General features: G+C 40.4%; 1 pseudogene; it reads left to right on the top strand.

Moving 5' to 3' along the window:
* The first annotated feature begins 13,777 nt into the window (after positions 1-13,777).
* On the top strand, positions 13,778-14,350 carry LOC149744303 (profilin-1-like; annotated as a pseudogene).
* The last annotated feature ends 8,910 nt before the right edge of the window (positions 14,351-23,260 follow it).

Here is a 23,260-nt window from a genome sequence, read left to right as displayed (position 1 = left end):
GAGGTGGATGGACCTAGAGTCTGTCATACAGAGTGAAGTAAGTCAGAAAGAGAAAAACAAATACCGTATGCTAACACAGATATATGGAGTCTAAGGAAAAAAACAAAAGGTCATGAAAAACCTAGGTGTAAGACGGGAATAAAGACACAGACCTACTAGAGAATGGACTTGAGGATATGGGGAGGTGGAAGGGTAAGCTGCGACAAAGTGAGAGAGTGGCCTGGACATATATACACTACCAAACGTAAAATAGATAGCTGGAGGGAAGCAGCTGCATGGTATAGGGAGATCAGCTTGGTGCTTTGTGACCACCTAGAGGGGTGGGATAGGGAGTATGGGAGGGAGGGAGATGCAAGAGGGAAGAGATATGGGAACATATGAATATGTATAACTGATTCACTTTGTTATAAAGCAGAAACTAACACACCAATTAAACAATTATACTCCAATAAAGATGTTAAAAAATAAAATAAGATAAAAAAAAAGAAATCCCAAGGTTATACCTACACACCTTTGGTCAATTAATCGATGACAAAGGACACATGAATATACACTGGAGAAAAGACTGTGTCTTCAACAATTGGTGCTAGGAAAACTGGACAGTTACATGTAAAAGAATGAAATTAGAACACTCCCTAACACCATAAACAAAGATAAACTCAAAATGGATTAAAGACCTAAATGTAAGGCCGGACACAATAAAACTCTCAGAGGAAAACATAGGCAGAATATTTTTTGGCAAAAATCACAGCAAGCTCTTTCTTGAACTGCATCCTAGAGTAATGAAAATAAAAACAAAAACAAAGAAAAGGAACCTAATGAAACTTAAAACCTTTTGCATAGCAAAGGAAACCATAAACAAGACAAAAAGATAACCCTCAGAACAGGAGAAAATATTTGCAAATGAAGCAATGGAGAAGAGATTAATCTCCAAAATATACAAACAGCTCACAGAGCTCAATATCGAAAAAAAAAAAACCGCAATCAAAAAAATTGGCAGAACACAGAAATAGACATTTCTACAATGAAGACACACATATGGCCAAGAGGCACATGAAAAGTTGCTCAACATCACTAATTATTAGAGAAATGCAAACCAAAACTATAATAAGGTATCACCTCACTCCGGTTGGAATAGCCAACATCAAAAAATCTACAAACAGTAAATGCTGGAGAGGGTGTGGAGAAAAGGGAACCCTCCTGCATTGTTGGTGGGAATGTTAATTGATACAGCCACTATTGAGAACAGTATGGAGATTCCCTAAAAAACTTAAAATAGAAGTACCATATGACCCAGAAATCCCACTACTGGGCATATACTCTGAGAAAACCATAATTCAAAAAGACACATGCAACCCAATGTTCATTGCAGCACTCCTTACAATATCCAGGTCATGGAAGCAACCTAAATGTCCATAACAGATGAATGGATAAAGAAGATGTGGCACATATATACAATGGAATATTACTCAGCCATTATTAAAAGAATGAAATTGAGTTATTTGTAGTGAGGTGGATGGGCCTAGAGTCTGTTATACAGAGTGAAGTAAGTCAGAAAGAGAAAAACAAATACCGTGTGCTAACACATATATATGGAATCTAAGAAAAATAAAGTCATGAAGAACCTAGGGGCAAGATGGGAATAAAGACACAGACCTACTAGAGAATGGACTTGAGGATATGGGGAGGGGGAAGGGTAAGCTGTGACAAAGTGAGACAGTGGCATGGACATATATACACTACGAAACGTAAAATAGATAGCTACTGGGAAGCAGCCTCATAGCATAGGGAGATCAGCTCGGTGCTTTGTGACCACCTAGATGGGTGGGATAGGGAGGGTGGGAGGGAGGGAGATGCAAGAGGGAAGAGATATGGGAACATATGTATATGTATAACTGATTCACTTTGTTATAAAGCAGAAACTAACACAAAATTGTAAAGCAATTATACTCCAATAAAGATGTTAGAAAAAGAAAAGAAGATGTGGTACATATACAGAATGGAATATTACTCGGCCATAAAAAGAAATATATGGGGTCATTTGTAGAGACATGGATGGACCTTGAGACTATCATACAGAGTGAAGTAAGTCAGAAAGAGAAAAACAAATATCATATATTAACACATATATGTGGAATCTAGAACAAATGCTACAGAAGAACTTGTCTGCAAGGCAGAAACAGACACACAGACATAGAGAACAAATGTATGGACACTAATGCTAAAGTGGGGGTGGGATGAACTGGGACATTGGTATAGGTATATATACACTAATATGTATAAAATAGATAACTAATGAGAACCTGCTGTATGGCATAGGGAACTCTACTTAATGCTGTGTTGTGACCTAAATGTGAAGGAAATGCAAAAATAGAGGGGATATATGTATATGTATAGGTGATTCCCTTCACTTTACAGCAGAAACTAACACAACAATGTAAACCAACTCTACTCCAATAAAAAAAAAAATGTCGCCAAACATCTTAAATAATGGGCAGAAGACCTAAATAGACATTTCTCCAAAGAAGACAGACATATGGCCAACAAACACATGAAAAGATTCACAACATCACTAATTATTAGAGAAATGCAAATCAAAACTACAGTGAGGTATCACCTCACACTGGTTAGAATGGCCATCATCAAAAAATTTACAAACAATAAATGCTGGAGAGGTTGTGGAGAAAGGGAACCCTACACTGTTTGTGGAAATGTAAATTGGTACAGCCACTACGGAGAACAGTATGGAGGTTCCTTATAAAACTAAAAATAGCAGTACCAAATGACTCAACAATCCAACTCCTTGGCATATATCTGGAGAAAACCATAATTCAAAAAGATACAGGCACCCAAATGTTCATTGAAGCACTATTTACAATAGCCAGGACATGGAAACAACCTAAATGCCCATCAACAGAGGAATGGATAAAGAAGATGTGGTGCATATATACAATGGAATATTACTCAACCATAAAAGTGAACGAAATTGCATCATTTGTAGAGACATGGATGGACCTAGGGACTGTCATACAGAGTGAAGTAAGTCAGAAAGAGAAAAAAAATATCGTATATTAACGCAGATATTTGGAATCTAGAAAAATGGTACAGATGAACTTATTTGCAAAGCAGAAATAGAGACACAGACGTAGAGAATAAACATATGGATACCAAGGGGGGAATGGGGAGTGGGATTGATTGGGAGATTGGGATTGACATATATACACTACTATGTATAAAATAGATAACTAATGAGAACAGACTGTATAGCACAGGGAACTCTACTCAAGGCTATGTGGTGATCTAAATGGGAAGGAAATCCAAGGAAGAGGGGATACATGTATACATGTGGCTGAATCACTTTGCTGTACAGCAGAAACTAACACAACATTGTAAAGCAACTATTTTCCAATAAAAGAAAAAAGGATATTATTAGAGATGGGCAATTGCATGCTATAGCTAAGTAACAGAGGTGGTTTTCTGAAGGATGCACATTTGATCAACTTACTGGGCTTTGGTATAAGCCAATGGCCACCCTCCTCTTTCTGAAGCCACTCAAGAAACCATACTAAAATTAATACATTAAATGACTCATTGGGGGAACTGATAAAATGATAGCCTGGGGAAAACAATACTTTTGGAAACCTTCCCCCGAAATAGTAGCTGAAATATGTCAGAGGTGTCAGATCTGTCCTAAGTATAACCCAGAAAAACCTATTTATACTTCTCAGAACCACTTTCCTTTGCCTCCTGGTCCCTTTGCTATCTGTCAACTGGGTGTTATCTACCTGTCTCCCTCTCAAGGATACAAATATGTTCTGATGATGATGTGCATGTATTCCCATTTGGTGGAAGCCTTTCCTTGCAGACGTGCAACTCCCCTTACAGTGGCCAAAATATTGTTGGAAAGGATTATTCTTTTTTTAACATCTTTATTGGAGTACAATTGCTTTACAATGGTGTGTTAGTTTCTGCTTTATAACAAAGTGAATCAGTTATACATATACATATGTTCCCATATCTCTTTCCTCTTGCATCTCCCTCCCTCCCACACTCCCTATCCCACCCCTCTAGGTGATCACAAAGCACCGAGCTAATCTCCCTGTGCTATGTGGCTGCTTCCCACTAGCTATCTATTTTACGTTTGGTAGTGTACATATGTCCATGATAAACACCGTATGCTAACACATATATATGGAATCTAAGAAAAAAAATGTCATGAAGAACCTAGGGTAAGATGGGAATAAAGACACAGACCTACTAGAGAATGGACTTGAGGATATGGGAAGGGGGAAGGGTAAGCTGTGACAAAGTGAAAGGATTATTCTTAATTGGGGAATTCCTCTGCAATTACATAGTGATAATGGTGTCCATTTCACTGGACAAATTCTAAATGCTGTTTGTGAAACCTGGCCTATACTACCACATTTCCACTGTGACTATCATCCTCAATCTTCTGGTGTAATGGAAAGAACAAATGACATAATCGAGACCTAACTAGCAAAAATCTCTGAGGCCTTCGGCCTTCCTTGGCCTAAATTGCTACCCATAGTTCTGGTAAACTTAATATCTATACCCTTTCGAAAACACAAACTGTAACCATTTGAAAAAATTATTGAAAAAACCCATGATTCTTGACTCAGGACTATGTAAGCCCCTTCTAGTCAAGGGAGATCTTTTACATTATTGTCAAAGTCTCATTAAGGCTCTAAAAAAATGAGCACCTGATTGAAAACTTTTTCCACAGTGAGCTCCTGGGAGATGGAGATACAGAACACCACAATTTAAAACCAGTGGACTATGTTTATTGGAAAAGACATATTTTAAAGGACTCCTTACAACCCAGATAGAAGGGACCCTATTAGGTACTTTTAACCAACACCCTGTGCTGCTAAACTTAAAGGCATTGATTCTTGGATTCATGTTTCCAATTTTTTAAAAAAGGCTTCCCCACCTGTGTGGGCCTCTGAAACAGTTGGAGACCTAAAGCTGAAAGTGATCCAGAAGTGACTCAGATGGCACCTAATGTAGATGGCTCTCCCAAGACTTTGGACAAGGCTGGTACTCTCCATGATCCTCATTGATGAAATCCCTCAAGTTACCCTCGTTCTAATTGCTGTCATCATAGAGTTGTTACATCTTCTTCATTATGTAATAACTGATGAGGCACCAAATTGCCTTTCCTTCTTATAGACACACTTTCAAGGACTGAAAATTTTCATGAATAGGTTTATGGCCAGGAATTAAAGTTTAGAGGAAATGACCCTGGCCCTTTGGTCCTTCGATTTTGACTATGAAGGACTGGAGAATTGAACTTTTGGGACTCCTCCTTGAAGTTACAGTTTTATTAATGTGCTTTACCCTATTACATACAGTGGGCATCCTCCATGAGTGGCAATTCTATCTTGCATTAACTCTGCTGGGAATAAGCCTCTGGCTCCAAGTCTTGCCCATTCGATTAATTTATTCCACTTGGGATTCTTTCACCAACCAAGACCAGGAGTTACCCTTAGTCTTCTTTATATTAAAATAGCTGACTTTTCTTGGGATAGTTCCTTTACTAGAGTTATGTTATTATCTCTCTTATTATCCACCCAGGCTCCTTATGACTGGGAAAATAATGCCTTATTCTGCATTTCCCAAAGTCTAGCCATGGAGGAAATCTAAAAGACTATTGGATATGCCATCGGCACCCTAGATAATTCACTGAATACCCAGGATCCCCTTGCCTTGGCTATCTCCAATCTTACTCGTATCCCTCTACCATACCCTTTTCAGAATTCGTCTATTCTCCAAGCATACCATGTTCATCTACTCAAATCCACAGTTCCCTTTCCTTGTTTGCCTTGTTTGGAACCAGATAAAACCCAGAATATTCCCTTAGGAACATGTGTTCCAACGAAGCCCTTTGGTTGCCTGGAAACATCAGATCCAGCTTCCAAACACCCAACTTTACTTCACTGTGCCAAAAAAAAACATATTCTCATGATAACCGCCATGTATTCCTAAAAGGAAGGCTTCTAGACTGCTCAAATATAACCAACACATGGTTGAATTTCACCTTTGACACCTGCTTTCTCTATGCTCCATCTATGTCTTTATTTGTGGTTGGAAGAGTAGCACCTGGGGGATGTCCTGCCCCAACACCCTAACCCCACGTTCTCAATGTGCTCTAGGACTTTTAATAGTTCCTTTGACTGTGTTAAATTCTTCAGAAATTACCAAATGGCACACACACTCTACTTTCAGCCTATGCCAAGAAACCCCTTCTGAGGGATTTCAGAGGTTCCCAAGAATTATTCAAACCACATGGGGAGATGGAGCCATTGAAAAAATTATTCAAAATCTCTCTGCTACCATAGCAGACACAGCTAAGGCCACAGCTAGAGCATTAAGTGCCCAAAAAGACTCCCTGAATTTGCTTGCTCATGTTATGTTAGATAAAAGATTTTCCTTGGATTACCTTCTTGCAGAACTTGGAAGTATCTGTGTCATCTTAAATAACACCTGTTGTACTTGGATAAATGCCTCTGGTATAGTAGAAACTCAAATTAAGATCTTAACAAAAGAAGACCAATTGACTTCATTCTGATAGTCTTAATACTCCCCTAATGCTTGATTTTTTTATTTGGTTACCCTCAAACATTGTATCTTGGTTCAAAACTGTTCTGCAAACTGGGTTATTACTCTTAATAATTGTTGTCAGCTTCTTTATATTGATAAAGTGCTTGCTTAAATTGATTACTTCTATACTTAGCCCTTCTACTGCTCAGCTGATGTTCACACAAGTCGATATACTCGAGGCAGCACAACATCACGGTGCCTCCAATGAATTTTACAGTCCATCCATTGATTCATTCACACAACCACCCTCTAAGGGACATGATGGACCTGGAGCAGGTAACCAAGCCATTCTGGCTATGTAGGAATAAGAATTGCTCCAATGATGTTTTCTTCAGGAAAAAGCATGGGCAAAAGGGGGAAATGTGAAAAGAACTATGTCAGGAATGACTAAGACATGACCTGAGGACCTCCACGTTTGCTGCCCATGCTGGACTTTTGCTGAACACTCTAAATTAAAACTGCTAAAGAGTTGCTGAGTTGCTAAAAGGAAAGAATAATACTGAGAACTGGACTTCATCTGGACTAAGAAAACATAACTTTCCCTAGTAATGAATGAGATGCATTCCATAACTCAATCTTATGTACAGAATAATTTTACCCTCCAATCCAAATTGTTGGTAAACATCTTGTATAAGCCTGCATTGATGTCCCTCTTTTCCTCTAAAAACCCTGGCCATTTCCTCTAGTGGGACACTATTCTGGTTTCTTCCAGGCTTTCTGTGATCCCTGAATTGCAATTCTAAGATCCCAAATAAATTAACCTTTTTGCCTCTTTACAGTTAGTGGTCCATAAAGGTTGATACAAAAAAAGCTTAGTCACAAAAAAGCTTTCACATGCATCCTTTTATTTAGTCCTTACAACCACCCTGTGAAGTGAGAACAAATTTCATTATCCCCATTTGGTAAAGGAAGAAAGACAGTCTCAGAGAGGTTAATAAATTTGTCCAGTCATAAGCTACTAGTTGAGGGGACCAGCATTCTAACTCGAGTCTTCCGGCTTCAAAATCCGTGATCTTTCTATTACAACATACTGGGCTTTTATGTGCGTGTCAGTTAGCCTGGGCCACATCTGTTATGATGGATAGAAAAAAATTAAGCAGAGACCAGTTGTAACTCTTCTCTGATCCTCAGCCTGACAGTAGAAAGAAAACTGACTGGAGGAACGTAGAATTCGAATAGAAAGAGGCTGAAGTTGGGGAGGGAAAGAGTAGGCTCTGGAAAGAAAAGAAGTAGAAGAGGCTCTAACTGGGGGGTCAGCTATACACAGACGCCAGCTGGCCTGGCAATGTCACCTCTCGCGTTTTCCTTCCCGGCTGAGCAAGTCCAGGTCCACTCTGCTACACCTCCTTCCTTTCCCATAGCCCACCTTGGGGCTGCACAGATGCTTTTGCCCCCAAAACCCACACATGCATGCGGGGGAGCTGGGGTGGGGGTGATGGTGGTGGTCTGGGCAACTGCTGGGGCAGGTCAGGGGAGGAGTCAAGAGGAGAGTAGGGAAACGCTGGATAAAAGAAGTAACTCTCCGGGAGGCAATGCCAAGCGCGGTGCTCAAGAAAGGCTGTTTACAACTGCAGCGAGTGTATATAAAAGGCTGGAGTAAAGGCGTGTGTGAGGTAACGACTGGGGAGCCGGGAGGAGCTGGGGTTGGAGGGACAGGTCAGGGAGTGACCCGTCCGGCAAGCACCCGGCGCGGGGTCCGCGTCACGTGAGAGGACGGTTGGCACAGGACCACCTCTCCTTCGCGCCGCAGCCGCCAGCAGGCGGATCCCAAGGAGAAGAAAGTTCAGATTGGGTGAAAGGGGGTGTGAACCGAGGAATATCACTCGGGTCCCGCGCGGAAGAGGGCGTCAAAGAGCACCCTGAGAAGGCTTGAGGGGGCGTGCCTGGGCTCACGGCTGAGCACCGAGAGGGAGCCCAGGGCTCCCAGCCTCGCCAAACTCTTCTCCTTACCTTGGGCACCGTGATATGGTCCATGACCGCGGCTCCCGCCACCCGACTGCCTCACCGCTACTCGGGCTGCTGCCGCCACCACCGTTCTGCTTGCCTCCTTGCCCAACCCGGGTTCCAGCTCCCGCCCTACCCTACTGGATCAAGCTCTCGTCACCTGATCCTCGGGAGGCTCCTATCGCGGCACTTCGCCCATGGCCGCTCCCGCCATCTTGCTTCCTGGCAAATGCCCTTTTCTTTGGGGGAGCCTGTCAAAATGCTGTTTCTTTGGCAGGGGAAACTGTTAAATATACATTCTAGCTTTCTAAGAACACAGTTTAAATAAAATCCAGTGATTGTGAGCTTTTTCATATTTTTTTATGTGCAAAGCTACTAGGAATGCAAAACAGTGACATATTAGGCTCACAAATATTTCTAGGACTGCTTCCATTTTCTTAAGATTAAAAAACAATGACAGATTGTTCTAGCTCAGACTCCATGTTTGGCCGGGGAGTTCTTAAGTCCCAGACTCGAGTACTGACACCCTTCTCACATCCCATGATGCTGTAAGGATTCTGAGCACCAATATCATTCCACTACTATTTAATGTTAACAGCGATGCACCAGGCAAAGATAATACAGACTGCCTTGTGGTGAAGACTGGTTTTCTGAAGAGTTTCCTGTGAGACCTTGAGCAAGTCACTGTAGAATATTTTTGAAATGGCTTATAACCATATCCTCCTTTCACTCCCCTTATCCAGGGGGAGCCTACTACCATCAATCTAGTTAAAGCCTGGACTATTACAGTAGCCTCATAACTTTTGTCATCACAGATGTGGGGAAAGGACCAAGGACCCACTGGACCACCTCTCAGATGAGATGCAGTTACTCAGTGGTATTCTCTGAATCAGACTTGTGATGGCCAAAACAGCAGTCTGGGAGTTAGAAAACCTGTTTTTTTTTTTTAACATCTTTATTGGAGTATAATTGCTTTACAATGTTGTGTTAGTTTTGGCTGTATAACAAAGTGAATCAGCTATATGTATACATATATCCCCATATCCTCTCCCTCTTGCATCTCCTTCCCACCTTCCCTATCCCACCCCTCTAGGTGGTCACAAAGCACCGAGCTGATCTTCCTGTGTGATGCAGCTGCTTACCACTAGGTATCTATTTTACATTTGATAGTGTATATATGTTGATGGAAAACTTGGGTTTTACTCTCAGGTCTGCCACTAACTTGCTTTGTGACCTTGAGCAAATCATGTCACCTCTCTGGGCCTTAAGTTGACCAAGGTTACAATGAGGGTATTGGCCACAATTTGTAGGGTCATTTCTACCTCACTATTGTGATGTTATGGTTTGAAATATCACCTTCCCTACAAAGTGATTTTTTTCTTCTTTTAGTATCCATAACATTTGCTAGTTAAACTACTCATTCCTCATATTTTGCTTTTTTCCCTAGCCTAAAAGCCCTTCCCTCAATCCATGACCCGAGTATCCCTTCACTTCCACGTCTTCAGAAGATACTCACTGCATGCTAAACACTCCTCTCAATTGGCTCTTTTACAATCATCTTGAACTCCAGTTGCTTCATCCAATGGCTCTTCACAGTGTTCAATCTCCATTTGTTTTGCAGCTTTTTACACTGTTGATTCATTTTCCTTTTTGACATTCTCTCTTCCCTTGGCCTTTATTGTAAAGCAGATTCATTGCCGGCATCCTTCAGTATTCCTTTTCTGCCTTCCTCCCAACTCCTCTTTGCCCTTATTTATCCATTTCCCTGGCTTCTGTCCTCATTCTTCTACTCTCTCTGTTTTCTTTCCCTTGGTAATCTTGATCTCATTCTCAAGTTATATCCTTATCCGCTGGTAGGGTACTCCCAAATTTACATCTCAATCCTGTGACCTTTCTCCTGTGCTCAAGTTTGGAACTTCCAACTCTCCCCTGAGAGTTCCGCTTTGATGTTCCGGCTAGCACATTAAGCGCATCACGACTGAAAACAAACTCATCTTTTACACCTTCCTCCTGCCTCTTGCCCTCTCCCACTTCTGCCACCGGCTCTTTCTCAAGTTTTCTTTATCCCTAGTAATACCACCATCATATACTCAGTTACTTAGACTTTAACCTCATGTCCATGCTGTTTGGGATAGTTAAAAGGAGTATGGACTTCAGGTTAAAATTTCGACTCTGCTATTTGCTAATGGTATATGACCCCGGACACGTTACACAACATCTCTGAGTCTCAGTTTTCTCATCTGTAAACCAAGTCTAGTAAGGTGCTTGTGAGGATTCAAAGTAACGTATATCAGGTATCAGGAACATCATAAGGGCACAATGAATATTGGCGGTTACCTTCCCTTCCTCAACTCAGTTATTAAATATTTCTGTTCTCCTCTCTCTCAGATGATTACCCTGCTTCCTTGTTCACTGATAAAATAGAAGGCATCAAAAAGGAACTTCCACATCCTCCCACAACCAAATCTAATTGCTGCTCTTCATGTGAACTCATATAATCTTCCTTCAATGAATCAACTGTTCCTGAGCCTTCCTAAGGCAACTCCTCCACTTGTCCACTCAATTTCATACTCCCTTGACTACTAAATTGTCCCTTCTTTCCTTTACCATAAAACATTCCCACTTTACCAGATCATTTCCATCAGCACAAGGACATGTTTATAATAACATGTTTATTTCTAATTTTAAAAAACCCTTTCTTGACCCACATTCCTCTCCCCCACCTACCATCCCCTACCCCATTTCTCTATTGCACCTTATAGCAAAATTCCTCCAAAGATTTGTCTAAATTATCTACCTCCACTTCTTTTTCTCTCCTCTCATTCTCTATTGAAAACACTCTAATCAGGTTTTACCCCCACCACTCCAACAAACTGTCCTTGTCAGTGTTACCAGTAATCTCCATATTACAAAATCCAATGGGTAATCCTCAGACTTCTTTTCCTCTCAGCAGTATCTGATCACTCCCTTCCCTTTGATACATTTTTTTTCACTTGGTTTCAGAGACACTGCTCTCTCTCCTACTTCTCTGACATCTCTTTCCCAATCTCCTTTGCTATTTCTCACTTATCTTACGTTCTTTATATGTTGGAATGCTGTCAGTACTCAGACCTTGGTCCTCTTCTCTATTTACACTTATTCCCTGGGTGCTGTCATCCAGTCTCATGCCTTTAAATACCATATTAGCAAAGATCTTCCAAAATTTTATCTCTATTCCTGATCCATCCTATTAACTCTTAAACTTATATAGTATCCAACAGCATACTGACATGTCTACTTGGATGTCTTAGAGGCACCTCAAACTTACCATATCCAAAGCAGAATTTTTGATTTCTACCTATCTTCTTAAATCTGCTCTTTTTATAGTATATCTCATATCAGAAATGGGCAACTCCAGTTGTTTAGGACAAAAGCCTTGGAGACATTCTCTTTCTTTCATACCCCATACTCAATTCATCATCAAATCCTATTAGCTCTTCTTTCAAAATATTCCAAATTTAACCACTTCTCACCCCTGTATTATGGCCCCAACCTCTATTTATCTAGCCTGGATTATTGTCATAGTCTAGTCTCCATGTTTTGGCCCTGGTTCCCCTAGCATCTATTCTTTACATAGCATCTTCTAGACTCTAGAATCTATAGAGACGTCTCTCCTTTGCTTAAAACCTACCAGTGGCTCCCCATCTCAGAGTAAAAGCCAAATCCTTACATGGCCTATGAAGCCCTACATATGATCTAAGCCTAGTGCCTCTCTGACTATACCTTCTATCACCCTTTGCTTTCTCTGTTTATGTCATATTGATCTTCTTGTTCTTTCTCAAATATACCAGACATGCTCCTGACTCACAAGCACTTGCTGTTCCCTCTGCTTAGAATGCTCTTCCCCCAGAAATCCACATGTTCACTCCCTCATCTCTGTCAGGTCTCTGATTAAATGTCACAATATCAGAGAATCCTTACTCGAGCACCTCATATTAAATAAAACCACCACCACTTCTTCCCCAGCATTCTCTATCTTCTTAACATTTTTTCTTTATAGTTATCAACACCACCTGATACGCTATAAATGTCTTTCTCAGTTATTTGTCTCCCCCTCTAGGATGTCAGCTTCATGAGGGCAGGGACTTTCTGTCCACCGCTAGATCTCCAAAGTCTAGAACAGGCCTGGAACACAGTAGGTACTCAATAAATATTTGTTGAATAAATGAATTTTCTAAGCTATCCCAGATTTTCTCCACCATTAAATTTAATCATTCCTCCTAACATTCCCTCCTTAAGGTAAGTTAGTGTCATTTCAGAGGAAATTAAGATACAGATGGTGAATTGTCAAAGGTTGCAGAAGAGTCACATGTCAGATTGGACCTCCACAGGAGTAGAGAAAGCCTGGGACTAAGAGGAAAATTATGGAAGAAGAAAGTATTAGACTTGTAAAATATTTTCTGTGAAAGGGATACTATCATCTATTATTTATTTGTTTTCTGCCATTATGATATCAACCCCATGAGGTTTTTCTCTGTGCACTACTGTACCCCAGTGCTTAGAAAAATACTTGGCACATAGCTAATGCTTGATAAATACTTGCTGAATGACTCAGTGAAAATGAATTACTCTAGACTCACAGCTGGTGTGGGCCAGAAGGTAAACAACTACAGGGAAAGAGTCTGGAGGCAAGGAAATCATTAAGAGGCTATTATGTTCATCCCCAAAAGGTTGTAAGCCAGTGAGCCTGTGGGCTTTTTGACTTTGTACCTAGAGCTCAGATCTTAGATTAGCCAACGTCTGAGATACTAGTTGCCACACTAAACCTCACCTGTCCTGCTTTATATGCAAACCTCCAACTCAGTTATTACCCACTTATTTTCTACTTTGAGGGATTTTCTGCTATTAGGGGTTGGTGTCCTTCCCATCGTATCCTAGGGAAGTAAGTAGGTGTGCTTTGTCCCAATATCTCACTAGCTGGAGATATAACCTAAGAAAACTACTGCCAAAAGTCACCCATGAAGTGGTGCATTATGACTATTTAAGAAGCCACAGAGCCTTTGTGACCTCACTCCTGCTCCAGAGGTAGCTTGATAAGTCACAGCAGAGGGCAGTTGGGGCATAACTTCACACAAGTCATCAAGACCTCCTCCACCTTGCTTCTGAGGAGAAGCCATCAGAAACGAACTGTACTTTTAGCTTAGTTTCAGTTTATCAGTCATCTTGGGCCAACTACCAACCAACTTCTTTTGAAGACCAACTTGCCAGAAAGCACTTTTTTCATCTTTCAGATACAGCTTACTTGAATCATGCAGTGCATAGGGGATATCAGTGAAGAAGTCTGGCAAGACTACATCACCCTCTTCCTATAGACTGTAATGTGCTGTGATGCAGCGATAATCACCAATTCCCCACCCTGGTTGTTAGCTTCTTATCCTGAAGTCAACTTGTTCCAATTTACCCAGGAAGAAATGCAGATCTTGCTGGTGAGAGAGGAGAGAGAGAAGTTGTTTCTTCAGGGAATCACCCTTACAGGGACCAAATGCTTGTTGATCCGGGACAACCTGTACACTGAGGGCAACAACACCATGGACCTCCACACCAAAGGCCAGAGTCGGGGCAGCCAGGCAGTGACAGTAGTTCAGATCGAGTCTGTATACCTTGTGGTGATAGGACACAAAGGAACAGGAGGAGGGTCTCTCAACTTCAAGGTTTTCAGGATGGCGGGTTACATCAGAGAGGCCATTCATCAACACCTGGCCCATTTCTAACTAAATAAAAAGGCACTGGTGTTTGACCTGGAATTTGAATTCAGTGTTATCTGATTCACCTTCTAGATTAACATAGTCTTGAGGAAAATAAAAGGAGATCCCAGATCAGGTTTGGAGGGGTGTGTGTGTGTGTGTGTGTGTGTGTGTTAGGAAAGGGGCAGATTGGGGAGTGAGTATTCAAGCATTTGTTTCTTTGCACATTTTTTACACCTAGAACACAATCCCTCCCTTCTCAACACTTGGAGGGAAGAGTAGTGGACTGGGAAGTAGAAAATCTTGGTTGTACTCCCAACTTTTTCCTGACTTACTATATTTTTCTCTGGGCCTCAGTTTCCTTATCTGTACAATGAGGAGTGCACTATGTCTCTAAGGGCCCTTCAAGCTCTGGAAATCTATGCTTTTGTAATAATCACATACATCCTTCAAAATCCAGCACAAGTACTACCTCCTTGAGGAAGCTTTCTCTGCCTGCCTCTACCTTAGGGCTGACCATAATTTGAATTACTAAAGCACTAACTCTCTGGGTAATTGGTTTGGACTTAATCATACTTTGCCTAACATTTCTTGTATGATTGTCCTGTGATCTTGTTTAACTTTTCACATACACATTAGTTTTGTTTCCCAACTTTATTATAATCTCCTAAAGGGCAGGTTGTTTGTCTTCTAATTCTCTATTTCCCTCCTGGGATAACCCAGCATGGGGCTTTGCTAGGGGAGTTGGCTACACACATAAAATCACTTATCAGGAATAGAGAGATTTTCCAAAGTGGGGATTCTGCTGGGTGTTGATGATCCAGGGCACTTGTGGCTAGATTTTATTCTTCCAATTTGTAGCTCACCTTTGGACCATTTATCTGTTCATTGTTGTCACCATCAGGGGAAACATGGGTGGTCAGAAGCTAAGAAAGAAAGTAAAAATTCTAAACATTCCATCTGGCTTGTTGCTAGCTACTGTGGACATGCTGGAGTGAAAGAATACAGGAATGAGAAAGATGAGGTTGAGTAATAAAGCATAGTGCTTATTTGACCCTGCTGCCACCAGTCCCCAGGAGCAGTGATTATGGAGAACACTCTTCTCTGTCAGTTACAGGGAACCACTTCAAATCACCCCCCCATACACACTCTCAAAAGCCTGTAAAGGTCAAGGTTTAAACATGGAGGTTGTAAAATATCTGTGTGCTATTCAATACAAGTATAATGCCTGTCATATATGTAACTTAAATATTTTAATAGCCACATTAAAAATGAAAAATGATACAGGTGAATTTAATTTTAAGAATGTATTTTATTTAACCCATTACATCCAAAATATTATTATTTAAACACATAATCAATAAAAATATTATTGATGAGATATTTTACATGTTTGCATACAAAGTCTTCAAAATCTGGTGTGCATTTTACATTTGCAACACATCTCAATTCAGACAAGTCTCATTTCAAATGCTCAATAGTCACAAGTATCTAGTGGCTACCGTATTTGGCAATGTGGCTCTAGGCCAATGCCATCCAATGTTTGAAACCCCTCTACAACATCCTTGCTAGCACATCCATCCATCCAACACTTTTCATGCCAGGCATTGGCTAGGTAATTAATAAAAATGTCAAAATAATTGAGAAAAGAGTTTTCTTAGATAAAATTCTAGTGGGGACAAGACAAATGAAAAATACGTTGCAATACAATGAGGTAGATGGCATGAAAAAGTTTGTTTATGCAAATATGTATTGAGCTCCCACGGTGTCGGGCACTGTTCTAGACACAGCAGTAAAGAAAACACACAAAAACCTATGTTCATAGAGCTTACATTCTAATGGAAGAGACAGAATATGTGTCAGGAGTTAATAAGTGTCGTGAAGATAAACAAAGCAGTATAAAGGGAGACAGAGAGTGATGGGAGGGACTATTTAAAATAGGAGGTCAGGGGCAGCATCTTTGGAGAGGCAATATCTGTACAGAGGCCTAATGAAGTGAGGAAGTGAGTCATGAAGAGAACTAGGGAAAGTGTTTCAGGTAGAGACAAGAGCCATTCAAAGGCCCTGAGACAGGAGTGTGCCTGATCTTTTGAGGAACTATCAGGAGACCAATGCGGTTGCAGCCTCCCAGGACAATGCCCCTTTCCCTTCCCACCTGCAGCATCCTCAGGCATGTTGGTGAGGCAGCAGATACTGTCTTCTGGGGTGGAAAAGCAAAGCAGAGCAAATGGTCTCATTGCTCTCCTTCTGGGTCCTCTTTTTCTAATGAAATTGCTTTAACTTTTATTTTGGCAGTCATATTATACTGCTGACTGACATTGAGCTCCTAGTTAACTAAACCCCCTAAGGCTTTTTCACACTGGCTGCTGTTAAGAAAAGAGCTTGAAATAGTGGTAGGGCAATAAGCCAGGGAAAAAATTAAATGTGGAAGTGGCTTCAGTAGAGCCTTCATCTTGGATAGAGCCCCCATGTGGCATGATGCATACCCCTGAAGGGAAAGAGAGCGAGGTGAGATGGAGGGAAAAGAAGGAAAATTCTTAAGTTAATTGAGGCTTCTACATTATTCTTTGCAGCCTGGATCTCCCAGGCAAAACAACATGTTCAGGAATTAGGGCCACTGAGGAAAATGGCCTTGCCAGTTAGAAAGGCCCAGGCAAATCTTTCATTAGAGGACAAGCTAAAGTATGCAGATTCCCCATTGAACAAGAGATTTAATTGAGTGTATGGCTGACTGAGGCCCAAGGTGGTAAGCTGGGAAGGGGAAGGGAGCCTAGTTGGGCCACATAGCAGAGATCCTGCCCTTCCCAGCCAGAGAGAAGCACTTCACTATGGTACCAGTTCATGCCTAGCTTGTTGCCATGGTGAATCTTTCCCTGGAAGCTGAACGTGTCTTGCATAAGTAAGGTACAACTGAAAGTAGAGAAAAATTCGTTTGGGCCCTTCTATTCCCAGAAGGGATCAGGATAGACTCTGTGAGGGCTCAGTGTCAGTACAGAGAAGCTTGAAACTTGCTGTGAGGATTCATCTCCTCTCTCCATCCACCCTGTGTGACTTTGTTGCTTTAGGTATTCACAGTGGAATTCTGAAGCTAGCCTTAACCTTCATCTGCCACCTTGGTGCCCACTTTTCCTTTCTTGTACTCTGCAGTCCAGCCACACTGAACAGGTCATTTTTGTCGGGACATGCTTCACAATTTCTTCCATGGTGTTCTCAGAATTCACTGCTACTTGCCCTCCTCTCTTCTTCTCTAACAATCTCAAGCACACATCCTACTTACTTGCCTAGGCCCAGGCACTAGGTCCATTCCTATAATGATATTCCTTACTCCCCAGGTTTGGAGGTGTTTCCTCATGACTTGGAATCCCCCATCTTGTGCTTTGCACCTCTCTCATAACACTTAACTCCTCAACTTTCAGTTCTTACTATGCAGGTACATATCTTCTCTCCCTTATTAGCCTACAAGTTCCCCTAGAGATGACTATTTTGTTGTAATTCCCATTATCAGGCTTTTGTTCTGGAAGTTCTCAATGCTGGATGATTAAATAAATGACAGACATAATGAATGGATAAAGGCTGATTTTCCAACCAAGCCACTTCCTTGGTTTCATGCATTTTAAATTAATGGAGACTAGAGGTGCGGAAGGGAAGATGGCGGAAGAGTAAGACGTGGAGATCACCTTCCTCCCCACAGATATACCAGAAATACATCTACACGTGGAGCAACTTCTACAGAACACCTACTGAATGCTGGCAGAAGACCTCAGACACCCAAAAAGCCTAAGAAGCAGCGGATTAAATCTCCACAATCAACTTGATGTACCCTGCATCTGTGGAATACATGAACAGACAACCAATCATCCCAAATTGAGGAGGTGGATTTCGAGAGCAAGATTTATGATTTTTTCCCCTTTTCCTCTTTTTCCAAGAGTCAGTGCTGTGCCTCTGAGGTGGGAGAGCCAACTTCAGGACACTGCTCAACAAGAGACCTCCCAGCTCCACATAATAACAAATGGTGAAAATCTACCAGAGATCTCCATCTCAACACCAGCACCCAGCTTCACTCAACGACCAGCAAGCTACAGTGCTGGACAACCTATGCCTAACAACTAGCAAAATAGGAACACAACCCCACCTATTAGCAAAGAGAGTGCCTAAAATCATAATAAGTCCACAGACACCACAAAACACACCACGAGACGTGAACCTGCCCACTAGAGACACAAGATCCAGCCTCATCCACAAGAACACAGGCACTAGTCCCCTCCACCAGGAAGCCTACACAACCCACTGAAACAACCTTAGCCACTGGGGACAGACATCAAAAACAACGGGAACTACGAACCTGCAGCCTGCAAAAAGGAGACCCCAAACACAGTAAGATAAGCAAACAGAGAAGACAGAAAATCACACAGCAGATGAAGGAGCAAGATAAAAACGCACCAGACCTAACAAATGAAGAGGAAATAGGCAGTCTACCTGAAAAAGAATTCAGAATAATGATAGTAAAGATGATCCAAAATCTTGGAAATAGAATAGAGAAAATACAAGAAATGATGAACAAGGACCTAGAAGAACTAAAGATGAAAGAAACAATGATGAACAACACAAGAAATGAAATGAAAAAGACTCTAGATGGGATCAATAGCAGAATAACTGAGCAGAAGAACGGATAAGTGACCTGGAAAATAAAATAGTGAAAAAAATTATTGCGGAGCAGAATAAAGAAAAAAGAATGAAAAGAACTGAGGACAGTCTCAGAGACCTCTGGGACAACATTAAATGCACCAACATTCGAACTATAGGGGTTCCAGAAGAAGAAGAGGAAAAGAAAGGGACTGAGAAAGTATTTGAAGAGATAATAGTTGAAAACTTCCCTAATATGGGAAAGGAAATAGTTAATCAAGTCCAGGAAGCACAGAGAGTCCCATACAGGATAAATACAAGGAGAAATACGCCAAGAGACATATTAATCAAACTGTCAAAAATTAAATACAAAGAAAGCATATTAAAAGCAGCAAGGGAAAAACAACAAATAACACACAAGGGAATCCGCATAAGGTTAACAGCTGATCTCTCAGCAGAAACTCTGCAAGCCAGAAGGGAGTGCCAGGACATACTGAAAGTGATGAAGGAGAAAAACCTGCAACCAAGATTACTCTACCCAGCAAGGATCTCATTCAGATTTGATGGAGAAATTAAAAACTTTACAGACAAGCAAAAGCTGAGAGAGTTCAGCACCACCAAACCAGCTTTACAACAAATGCAAAAGGAACTTCTCTAGGCAAGAAACACAAGAGAAGGAAAAGACCTATAAAAATGAACCCAAAACAATTTAGAAAATGGGAATAGGAACATACATATCGATAATTACCTTAAATGTAAATGGACTAAATGCTCCCACCAAAAGACACTGATTGGCTGAATGGATACAAAAACAAGACCCATATATATGCTGTCTACAAGAGACCCACTTCAGACCTAGAGACACATACAGACTGAAAGTAAGGGGATGGAAAAAGACCTTCCATGCAAATGGAAACCAAAAGAAAGCTGGAGTAACAATTCTCATATCAGACAAAATAGACTTTAAAATAAAGACTATTAGAAGAGACAAAGAAGGACACTACATAATGATCAAGCGATTGATCCAAGAAGAAGATATAACAATTGTAAATATTTATGCACCCAACATAGGAGCACCTCAATACATAAGGCAAATACTAACAGCCATAAAACGGGAAATCGACAGTAGCACATTCATAGTAGGGGACGTTAACACCCCACTTTCACCAATGGACAGATCATCCAAAATGAAAATAAATAAGGAAACACAAGCTTTAAATGATACATTAAACAAGATGGACTTAAATGATATTTATAGGACATTCCATCCAAAAACAACAGAATACACATTTTTCTCAAGTGCTCATGGAACATTCTCCAGGATAGATCATATCTTGGGTCACAAATCAAGCCTTGGTAAATTTAAGAAAATTGAAATTGTATCAAGTATCTTTTCCGACCACAATGCCATGAGACTACATATCAATTACAGGAAAAGATCTGTAAAAAATACAAACACATGGAGGCTAAACAATACACTACTTAATATTGAAGTGATCACTGAAGAAATCAAAGAGGAAATTAAAAAATACCTAGAAACAAATGACAATGGAGACATGACGACCCAAAACCCATGGGATGCAGCAAAAGCAGGTCTTAGAGGGAAGTTTATAGCAATACAAGCCCACCTTAAGAAGCAGGAAACATCTCGAATAAACAACCTAACCTTGCACCTCAAGCAATTAGAGAAAGAAGAACAAAAAACCCATAAGTTAGCAGAAGGAAAGAAATCATAAAAATAAGATCAGAAATAAATGAAAAAGAAATGAAGCAGACAAGAGCAAAGATCAATAAAACTAAAAGCTGGTTCTTTGAGAAGATAAAGAAAATAGATAAACCATTAGCCAGACTCATCAAGAAAAAAAGGGATAAGACTCAAATCAATCGAATTAGAAATGAAAAAGGAGAAGTAACAACTGACACTGCAGAAATAAAAGACATCATGAGAGATTACTACAAGCAACTCTATACCAATAAAATGGACGACCTGGAAGAAATGGACAAATTCTTAGAAATGCACAACGTACATAGACTGAATCAGGAAGAAATAGAATATATGAACAGACCAATCACAAGCACTGAAATTGAAACTGTGATTAAAAATCTTCAAACAAACAAAAGCACAGGACCAGATGGCTTCACAGCCGAATTCTATCCAACATTTAGAGAAGAGCTAACACCTATCCTTCTCAAACTCTTCCAAAATATAGCAGAGGGAGGAACATTTCCAAATTACTTCTACGAGGCCACCATCACCTTGATACCAAAACCAGATAAGGATGTCACAAAGAAAGAAAACTACAGGCCTATATCACTGATGAACATAGTTGCAAAAATCCTCAACAAAATACTAGCAAACAGAATCCAACAGCACATTAAAAGGATCATACAACATGATCAACTGGGGTTTATTCCAGGAATGCAAGGATTCTTCGGTATACGCAAATCTATCAATGTGATATACCATATTAAAAAATTGAAGGAGAAAAACCATATGATCATCTCAGTAGATGCAGAGAAAGCTCTTGACAAAATTCAACACCCATTTATGATAAAAACCCTGCAGAAAGTAGGCATAGAGAGAACTTTCCTCAACATAGTAAAGGCCATATATGACAAGCGCACAGCCAACATCATCCTCAATGGTGAAAAACTGAAAGCATTTCCACTAAGATCAGGAACAAGACAAGGTTGTCCACTCTCACCACAGTTATTCAACATAGTTTTGGAAGTTTTAGCCACAGCAATCAGAGAAGAAAAGTAAATAAAAGGAATCCAAATCGGAAAAGAAGAAGTAAAGCTGTCACTGTTTGCAGATGACATGATAGTATACATAGAGAATCCTAAATATGCCACCAGAAAACTACTAGAGCTAATCAATGAACTTGGTAAAGTAGCAGGATACAAAATTAATGCACAGAAATCTCTGGCATTCCTATACACTAATGATGAAAAATCTGAAAGTGAAATCCAGAAAACACTCCCATTTACCATTGCAACAAAAAGAAAAAATATCTAGGAATAAACCTACCTAAGGAGACAAAAGAACTGTATGCAGAAAATTATAAGACACTGATGAAAGAAATTAAAGGTGATACAAATAGATGGAGAGATATACCATGTTCTTGGATGGGAAGAATCAACATTGTGAAAATGACTCTACTACCCAAAGCAATCTACAGATTCAATGCAATCCCTATCAAACAACTACTGGCATTTTTCACAGAACTAGAACAAAAAATTTCACAATTTGTATGGAAACACAAAAGACCCCGAATAGCCAAAGCAATCTTGAGAACGAAAAACGGAGCTGGAGAAATCAGGCTCCCTGACTTCAGACTATACCACAAAGCTACAGTAATTAAGACAGTATGGTACTGGCACATAAACAGAAAGATACATGAATGGAACAGGATAGAAAGCCCAGAGATAAACCCACGCACATATGGTCACCTTACCTTTGATGAAGGAGGCAGGAATGTACAGTGGAGAAAGGACAGCCTCTTCGATAAGTGGTGCTGGGAAAACTGGACAGGTACATGTAAAAGTATGCAATTAGATCACTCCTTAACACCATACACAAAAATAAGCTCAAAATGGATTAAAGACCTAAATGTACGGCCAGAAACTATCAAACTCTTAAAGGAAAACATAGGCAGAACACTCTATGACATAAATCAGAGCAAGATCCTTTTTGACCCAATTCCTAGAGAAATGGAAACAAAAATAAACAAATGGGACCTAATGAAACTTCAACTCTTTTGCACAGCAAATGAAACCATAAAGAACACCAAAAGACAACCCTCAGAATGGGAGAAAATATTTGCAAATGAAGCAACTGACAAAGGATTAATCTCCGAAATTTACAAGCAGCTCATGCAGCTCAATTACAAGAAAAGAAAAAACCCAATCCAAAAATGGGCAGAAGACCTAAATAGACATTTCTCCAAAGAAGATATACAGACTGTCAACAAACACATGAAAGAATGCTTAACATCATTAATCATTAGAGAAATGCAAATCAAAAGTACAATGAGATATCATCTCACACCAGTCAGAATGGCCATCATCAAAAAATCTAGAAACAATAAATGCTGGAGAGGTTGTGGAGAAAAGGGAACACTCTTGCACTGCTGGTCGGAGTGTGAATTGGTTCAGCCACTATGGAGAACAGTATGGAGGTTCCTTAAGAAATTACAAATAGAAATACCATATGACCCAGCAATCCCACTACTGGGCATATACCCTGAGAAAACCAAAATTCAAGAAACAGTCATGTGCCAAAATGTTCATTGCAGCTCTATTTACAATAGCCCGGAGATGGAAACAAGCTAAGTGCCCATCCTCGG

This window comes from Delphinapterus leucas, chromosome X (genome assembly GCF_059928025.1).
Source record: "Delphinapterus leucas isolate spDelLeu-1000000601 "Yukka" chromosome X, BTC_Dleu_Yukka2, whole genome shotgun sequence".
NCBI classification, from domain to species: Eukaryota; Metazoa; Chordata; class Mammalia; order Artiodactyla; family Monodontidae; genus Delphinapterus; species Delphinapterus leucas.
Note: the sequence above shows the minus strand (reverse complement) of the source record. Positions and strands in the feature narration are given on the sequence as shown.